The sequence below is a fragment of the Oncorhynchus nerka genome, linkage group LG9b (assembly GCF_034236695.1).
Source record: "Oncorhynchus nerka isolate Pitt River linkage group LG9b, Oner_Uvic_2.0, whole genome shotgun sequence".
NCBI classification, from domain to species: domain Eukaryota; kingdom Metazoa; phylum Chordata; class Actinopteri; order Salmoniformes; family Salmonidae; genus Oncorhynchus; species Oncorhynchus nerka.
In genome coordinates, this window is record NC_088424.1 from 38,894,970 (window position 1) to 38,905,016 (window position 10,047).

Below are 10,047 nucleotides of genomic sequence, written 5' to 3' on the forward strand. Positions count from 1 at the left end.
ACCGTAGTGTCTGCTAAATGACTGAATAATGGACTACCGTAGTGTCTAAATGCTAAATGACTAAAATAATGGACTACCGTAGTGTCTGACTAAATGACTGAATAATGGACTACCGTAGTGTCTGCTAAATGACTGAATAATGGACTACCGTAGTGTCTGCTAAATGACTGAATAATGGACTACCGTAGTGTCTGCTAAATGACTGAATAATGGACTACCGTAGTGTCTGCTAAATGACTGAATAATGGACTACCGTAGTGTCTGCTAAATGACTGAATAATGGACTACCGTAGTGTCTGCTAAATGACTGAATAATGGACTACCGTAGTGTCTGCTAAATGACTGAATAATGGACTACCGTAGTGTGCTAAATGACTGAATAATGGACTACCGTAGTGTCTGCTAAATGACTGAATAATGGACTACCGTAGTGTCTGCTAAATGACTGAATAATGGACTACCGTAGTGTCTAAATGACTAAATGACTGCTAAATGACTGAATAATGGACTACCGTAGTGTCTGCTAAATGACTGAATAATGGACTACCGTAGTGTCTGCTAAATGACTGAATAATGGACTACCGTAGTGTCTGCTAAATGACTGAATAATGGACTACCGTAGTGTCTGCTAAATGACTGAATAATGGACTACCGTAGTGTCTGCTAAATGACTGAATAATGGACTACCGTAGTGTCTGCTAAATGACTGAATAATGGACTACCGTAGTGTCTGCTAAATGACTGAATAATGGACTACCGTAGTGTCTGCTAAATGACTGAATAATGGACTACCGTAGTGTCTGCTAAATGACTGAATAATGGACTACCGTAGTGTCTGCTAAATGACTGAATAATGGACTACCGTAGTGTCTGCTAAATGACTGAATAATGGACTACCGTAGTGTGCTAAATGACTGAATAATGGACTACCGTAGTGTCTGCTAAATGACTGAATAATGGACTACCGTAGTGTCTGCTAAATGACTGAATAATGGACTACCGTAGTGTCTGCTAAATGACTGAATAATGGACTACCGTAGTGTCTGCTAAATGACTGAATAATGGACTACCGTAGTGTCTGCTAAATGACTGAATAATGGACTACCGTAGTGTCTGCTAAATGACTGAATAATGGACTACCGTAGTGTCTGCTAAATGACTGAATAATGGACTACGTAGTGTCGTAAATGACTGTCTGCTAAATGCTAAATGAATAATGGACTACCGTAAATGTGAATAATCTGCTAAATGACTGAATAATGGACTACCGTAGTGTCTGCTAAATGACTGAATAATGGACTACCGTAGTGTCTGCTAAATGACTGAATAATGGACTACCGTAGTGTCTGCTAAATGACTGAATAATGGACTACCGTAGTGTCTGCTAAATGACTGAATAATGGACTACCGTAGTGTCTGCTAAATGACTGAATAATGGACTACCGTAGTGTCTGCTAAATGACTGAATAATGGACTACCGTAGTGTCTGCTAAATGACTGAATAATGGACTACCGTAGTGTCTGCTAAATGACTGAATAATGGACTACCGTAGTGTCTGCTAAATGACTGAATAATGGACTACCGTAGTGTCTGCTAAATGACTGAATAATGGACTACCGTAGTGTCTGCTAAATGACTGAATAATGGACTACCGTAGTGTCTGCTAAATGACTGAATAATGGACTACCGTAGTGTCTGCTAAATGACTGAATAATGGACTACCGTAGTGTCTGCTAAATGACTGAATAATGGACTACCGTAGTGTCTGCTAAATGACTGAATAATGGACTACCGTAGTGTCTGCTAAATGACTGAATAATGGACTACCGTAGTGTCTGCTAAATGACTGAATAATGGACTACCGTAGTGTCTGCTAAATGACTGAATAATGGACTACCGTAGTGTCTGCTAAATGACTGAATAATGGACTACCGTAGTGTCTGCTAAATGACTGAATAATGGACTACCGTAGTGTCTGCTAAATGACTGAATAATGGACTACCGTAGTGTCTGCTAAATGACTGAATAATGGACTACCGTAGTGTCTGCTAAATGACTGAATAATGGACTACCGTAGTGTCTGCTAAATGACTGAATAATGGACTACCGTAGTGTCTGCTAAATGACTGAATAATGGACTACCGTAGTGTCTGCTAAATGACTAAATAACAGACTACCGTAGTGTCTGCTAAATCACTAATAAATAATGGACTACCGTAGTGTGCTAAATGACTGAATAATGGACTACCGTAGTGTCTGCTAAATGACTGAATAATGGACTACCGTAGTGTCTGCTAAATGACTGAATAATGGACTACCGTAGTGTCTGCTAAATGACTGAATAATGGACTACCGTAGTGTCTGCTAAATGACTGAATAATGGACTACCGTAGTGTCTGCTAAATGTAGTGTCTGCTAAATGACTGAATAATGGACTACCGTAGTGTCTGCTAAATGACTGAATAATGGACTACCGTAGTGTCTGCTAAATGACTGAATAATGGACTACCGTAGTGTCTGCTAAATGACTGAATAATGGACTACCTATGTGTGCTAAATGACTGAATAATGGACTACTGTAGTGTCTGCTAAATGACTGAATAATGGACTACCGTAGTGTCTGCTAAATGACTGAATAATGGACTACCGTAGTGTCTGCTAAATGACTGAATAATGGACTACCGTAGTGTCTGCTAAATGACTGAATAATGGACTACCGTAGTGTCTGCTAAATGACTGAATAATGGACTACCGTAGTGTCTGCTAAATGACTGAATAATGGACTATAATGTAGTGTCTGCTAAATGACTGAATAATGGACTACCGTAGTGTCTGCTAAATGACTGAATAATGGACTACCGTAGTGTCTGCTAAATGACTGAATAATGGACTACCGTAGTGTCTGCTAAATGACTGAATAATGGACTACCGTAGTGTCTGCTAAATGACTGAATAATGGACTACCGTAGTGTCTGCTAAATGACTGAATAATGGACTACCGTAGTGTCTGCTAAATGACTGAATAATGGACTACCGTAGTGTCTGCTAAATGACTGAATAATGGACTACCGTAGTGTCTGCTAAATGACTGAATAATGGACTACCGTAGTGTCTGCTAAATGACTGAATAATGGACTACCGTAGTGTCTGCTAAATGACTGAATAATGGACTACCGTAGTGTCTGCTAAATGACTGAATAATGGACTACCGTAGTGTCTGCTAAATGACTGAATAATGGACTACCGTAGTGTCTGCTAAATGACTGAATAATGGACTACCGTAGTGTCTGCTAAATGACTGAATAATGGACTACCGTAGTGTCTGCTAAATGACTGAATAATGGACTACCGTAGTGTCTGCTAAATGACTGAATAATGGACTACCGTAGTGTGTGAATAAATGACTGCTAAATGACTGAATAATGGACTACCGTAGTGTCTGCTAAATGACTGAATAATGGACTACCGTAGTGTCTGCTAAATGACTGAATAATGGACTACCGTAGTGTCTGCTAAATGACTGAATAATGGACTACCGTAGTGTCTGCTAAATGACTGAATAATGGACTACCGTAGTGTCTGCTAAATGACTGAATAATGGACTACCGTAGTGTCTGCTAAATGACTGAATAATGGACTACCGTAGTGTCTGCTAAATGACTGAATAATGGACTACCGTAGTGTCTGCTAAATGACTGAATAATGGACTACCGTAGTGTCTGCTAAATGACTGAATAATGGACTACCGTAGTGTCTGCTAAATGACTGAATAATGGACTACCGTAGTGTCTGCTAAATGACTGAATAATGGACTACCGTAGTGTCTGCTAAATGACTGAATAATGGACTACCGTAGTGTCTGCTAAATGACTGAATAATGGACTACCGTAGTGTCTGCTAAATGACTGAATAATGGACTACCGTAGTGTCTGCTAAATGACTGAATAATGGACTACCGTAGTGTCTGCTAAATGACTGAATAATGGACTACCGTAGTGTCTGCTAAATGACGTAGTGTCTGCTAAATGAATAATGGACTACCGTAGTGTCTGCTAAATGACTGAATAATGGACTACCGTAGTGTCTGCTAAATGACTGAATAATGGACTACCGTAGTGTCTGCTAAATGACTGAATAATGGACTACCGTAGTGTCTGCTAAATGACTGAATAATGGACTACCGTAGTGTCTGCTAAATGACTTAGTGTCTAAATGACTGAATAATGGACTACCGTAGTGTCTGCTAAATGACTGAATAATGGACTACCGTAGTGTCTGCTAAATGACTGAATAATGGACTACCGTAGTGTCTGCTAAATGACTGAATAATGGACTACCGTAGTGTCTGCTAAATGACTGAATAATGGACTACCGTAGTGTCTGCTAAATGACTGAATAATGGACTACCGTAGTGTCTGCTAAATGACTGAATAATGGACTACCGTAGTGTCTGCTAAATGACTGAATAATGGACTACCGTAGTGTCTGCTAAATGACTGAATAATGGACTACCGTAGTGTCTGCTAAATGACTGAATAATGGACTACCGTAGTGTCTGCTAAATGACTGAATAATGGACTACCGTAGTGTCTGCTAAATGACTGAATAATGGACTACCGTAGTGTCTGCTAAATGACTGAATAATGGACTACCGTAGTGTCTGCTAAATGACTGAATAATGGACTACCGTAGTGTCTGCTAAATGACTGAATAATGGACTACCGTAGTGTCTGCTAAATGACTGAATAATGGACTACCGTAGTGTCTGCTAAATGACTGAATAATGGACTACCGTAGTGTCTGCTAAATGACTGAATAATGGACTACCGTAGTGTCTGCTAAATGACTGAATAATGGACTACCGTAGTGTCTGCTAAATGACTAAATGAATAATGGACTACCGTAGTGTCTGCTAAATGACTGAATAATGGACTACCGTAGTGTCTGCTAAATGACTGAATAATGGACTACCGTAGTGTCTGCTAAATGACTGAATAATGGACTACCGTAGTGTCTGCTAAATGACTGAATAATGGACTACCGTAGTGTCTGCTAAATGACTGAATAATGGACTACCGTAGTGTCTGCTAAATGACTGAATAATGGACTACCGTAGTGTCTGCTAAATGACTGAATAATGGACTACCGTAGTGTCTGCTAAATGACTGAATAATGGACTACCGTAGTGTGCTAAATGACTGAATAATGGACTACCGTAGTGTCTGCTAAATGACTGAATAATGGACTACCGTAGTGTCTGCTAAATGATTGAATAATGGACTACCGTAGTGTCTGCTAAATGACTGAATAATGGACTACCGTAGTGTCTGCTAAATGACTGAATAATGGACTACCGTAGTGTCTGCTAAATGACTGAATAATGGACTACCGTAGTGTCTGCTAAATGACTGAATAATGGACTACCGTAGTGTCTGCTAAATGACTGAATAATGGACTACCGTAGTGTCTGCTAAATGACTGAATAATGGACTACCGTAGTGTCTGCTAAATGACTGAATAATGGACTACCGTAGTGTCTGCTAAATGACTGTGTCTGCTAAATGACTGAATAATGGACTACCGTAGTGTCTGCTAAATGACTGAATAATGGACTACCGTAGTGTCTGCTAAATGACTGAATAATGGACTACCGTAGTGTCTGCTAAATGACTGAATAATGGACTACCGTAGTGTCTGCTAAATGACTGAATAATGGACTACCGTAGTGTCTGCTAAATGACTGAATAATGGACTACCGTAGTGTCTGCTAAATGACTGAATAATGGACTACCGTAGTGTCTGCTAAATGACTGAATAATGGACTACCGTAGTGTCTGCTAAATGACTGAATAATGGACTACCGTAGTGCTAAATCTGCTAAATGAATGAATAATGGACTACCGTAGTGTCTGCTAAATGACTGAATAATGGACTACCGTAGTGTCTGCTAAATGACTGAATAATGGACTACCGTAGTGTCTGCTAAATGACTGAATAATGGACTACCGTAGTGTCTGCTAAATGACTGAATAATGGACTACCGTAGTGTCTGCTAAATGACTGAATAATGGACTACCGTAGTGTCTGCTAAATGACTGAATAATGGACTACCGTAGTGTCTGCTAAATGACTGAATAATGGACTACCGTAGTGTCTGCTAAATGACTGAATAATGGACTACCGTAGTGTGCTAAATGACTGAATAATGGACTACCGTAGTGTCTGCTAAATGACTGAATAATGGACTACCGTAGTGTCTGCTAAATGACTGAATAATGGACTACCGTAGTGTCTGCTAAATGACTAATAAATAATGGACTACCGTAGTGTCTGCTAAATGACAATAATGGACTACCGTAATGTCTGCTAAATGACTGAATAATGGACTACCGTAGTGTCTGCTAAATGACTGAATAATGGACTACAGTAGTGTCTGCTAAATGAATGAATAATGGACTACTGTAGTGTCTGCTAAATGACTGAATAATGGACTACCGTAGTGTCTGCTAAATGACTGAATAATGGACTACCGTAGTGTCTGCTAAATGACTGAATAATGGACTACCGTAGTGTCTGCTAAATGACTGAATAATGGACTACCGTAGTGTCTGCTAAATGACTGAATAATGGACTACCGTAGTGTCTGCTAAATGACTGAATAATGGACTACCGTAGTGTCTGAATAATAAATGACTGAATAATGGACTACCGTAGTGTCTGCTAAATGACTGAATAATGGACTACCGTAGTGTCTGCTAAATGACTGAATAATGGACTACCGTAGTGTCTGCTAAATGACTGAATAATGGACTACCGTAGTGTCTGCTAAATGACTGAATAATGGACTACTAAATGACTGAATAATGGACTAGTGTCTGCTAAATGACTGAATAATGGACTACCGTAGTGTCTGCTAAATGACTGAATAATGGACTACCGTAGTGTCTGCTAAATGACTGAATAATGGACTACCTGTAAAGTGTCTGCTAAATGACTGAATAATGGACTACCGTAGTGTCTGCTAAATGACTGAATAATGGACTACCGTAGTGTCTGCTAAATGACTGAATAATGGACTACCGTAGTGTCTGCTAAATGACTGAATAATGGACTACCGTAGTGTCTGCTAAATGACTGAATAATGGACTACCGTAGTGTCTGCTAAATGACTGAATAATGGACTACCGTAGTGTCTGCTAAATGACTGAATAATGGACTACCGTAGTGTCTGCTAAATGACTAAATAACAGACTACCGTAGTGTCTGCTAAATCACTAATAAATAATGGACTACCGTAGTGTGCTAAATGACTGAATAATGGACTACCGTAGTGTGCTAAATGACTGAATAATGGACTACCGTAGTGTCTGCTAAATGACTGAATAATGGACTACCGTAGTGTCTGCTAAATGACTGAATAATGGACTACCGTAGTGTCTGCTAAATGACTGAATAATGGACTACCGTAGTGTCTGCTAAATGACTGAATAATGGACTACCGTAGTGTCTGCTAAATGACTGAATAATGGACTACCGTAGTGTCTGCTAAATGACTGAATAATGGACTACCGTAGTGTCTGCTAAATGACTGAATAATGGACTACCGTAGTGTGCTAAATGACTGAATAATGGACTACCGTAGTGTCTGCTAAATGACTGAATAATGGACTACCGTAGTGTCTGCTAAATGACTGAATAATGGACTACTAAATGATTGTAGTGTCTGCTAAATGACTGAATAATGGACTACCGTAGTGTCTGCTAAATGACTGAATAATGGACTACCGTAGTGTCTGCTAAATGACTGAATAATGGACTACCGTAGTGTCTGCTAAATGACTGAATAATGGACTACCGTAGTGTCTGCTAAATGACTGAATAATGGACTACCGTAGTGTCTGCTAAATGACTGAATAATGGACTACCGTAGTGTCTGCTAAATGACTGAATAATGGACTACCGTAGTGTCTGCTAAATGACTGAATAATGGACTACCGTAGTGTCTGCTAAATGACTGAATAATGGACTACCGTAGTGTCTGCTAAATGACTGAATAATGGACTACCGTAGTGTCTGCTAAATGACTGAATAATGGACTACCGTAGTGTCTGCTAAATGACTGAATAATGGACTACCGTAGTGTCTGCTAAATGACTGAATAATGGACTACCGTAGTGTCTGCTAAATGACTGAATAATGGACTACCGTAGTGTCTGCTAAATGACTGAATAATGGACTACCGTAGTGTCTGCTAAATGACTGAATAATGTCTGCTAAATGACTGAAAATGGACTACCGTAGTGTCTGCTAAATGACTGAATAATGGACTACCGTAGTGTCTGCTAAATGACTGAATAATGGACTACCGTAGTGTCTGCTAAATGACTGAATAATGGACTACCGTAGTGTCTGCTAAATGACTGAATAATGGACTACCGTAGTGTCTGCTAAATGACTGAATAATGGACTACCGTAGTGTCTGCTAAATGACTGAATAATGGACTACCGTAGTGTGCTAAATGACTGAATAATGGACTACCGTAGTGTCTGCTAAATGACTGAATAATGGACTACCGTAGTGTCTGCTAAATGACTGAATAATGGACTACCGTAGTGTCTGCTAAATGACTGAATAATGGACTACCGTAGTGTCTGCTAAATGACTGAATAATGGACTACCGTAGTGTCTGCTAAATGACTGAATAATGGACTACCGTAGTGTCTGCTAAATGACTGAATAATGGACTACCGTAGTGTCTGCTAAATGACTGAATAATGGACTACCGTAGTGTCTGCTAAATGACTGAATAATGGACTACCGTAGTGTCTGCTAAATGACTGAATAATGGACTACCGTAGTGTCTGCTAAATGACTGAATAATGGACTACCGTAGTGTCTGCTAAATGACTGAATAATGGACTACCGTAGTGTCTGCTAAATGACTGAATAATGGACTACCGTAGTGTCTGCTAAATGACTGAATAATGGACTACCGTAGTGTCTGCTAAATGACTGAATAATGGACTACCGTAGTGTCTGCTAAATGACTGAATAATGGACTACCGTAGTGTCTGCTAAATGACTGAATAATGGACTACCGTAGTGTCTGCTAAATGACTGAATAATGGACTACCGTAGTGTCTGCTAAATGACTGAATAATGGACTACTGTAGTGTCTGCTAAATGATTGAATAATGGACTACCGTAGTGTCTGCTAAATGACTGAATAATGGACTACCGTAGTGTCTGCTAAATGACTGAATAATGGACTACCGTAGTGTCTGCTAAATGACTGAATAATGGACTACCGTAGTGTCTGCTAAATGACTGAATAATGGACTACCGTAGTGTCTGCTAAATGACTGAATAATGGACTACCGTAGTGTCTGCTAAATGACTGAATAATGGACTACCGTAGTGTCTGCTAAATGACTGAATAATGGACTACCGTAGTGTCTGCTAAATGACTGAATAATGGACTACCGTAGTGTCTGCTAAATGACTGAATAATGGACTACCGTAGTGTCTGCTAAATGACTGAATAATGGACTACCGTAGTGTCTGCTAAATGACTGAATAATGGACTACCGTAGTGTGCTAAATGACTGAATAATGGACTACCGTAGTGTCTGCTAAATGACTGAATAATGGACTACCGTAGTGTCTGCTAAATGACTGAATAATGGACTACCGTAGTGTCTGCTAAATGACTGAATAATGGACTACTGTAGTGTCTGCTAAATGACTAATGAATAATGGACTACTGTAGTGTCTGCTAAATGACTGAATAATGGACTACCGTAGTGTCTGCTAAATGACTGAATAATGGACTACCGTAGTGTCTGCTAAATGACTGAATAATGGACTACCGTAGTGTCTGCTAAATGACTGAATAATGGACTACCGTAGTGTCTGCTAAATGACTGAATAATGGACTACCGTAGTGTCTGCTAAATGACTGAATAATGGACTACCGTAGTGTCTGCTAAATGACTGAATAATGGACTACCGTAGTGTCTGCTAAATGACTGAATAATGGACTACC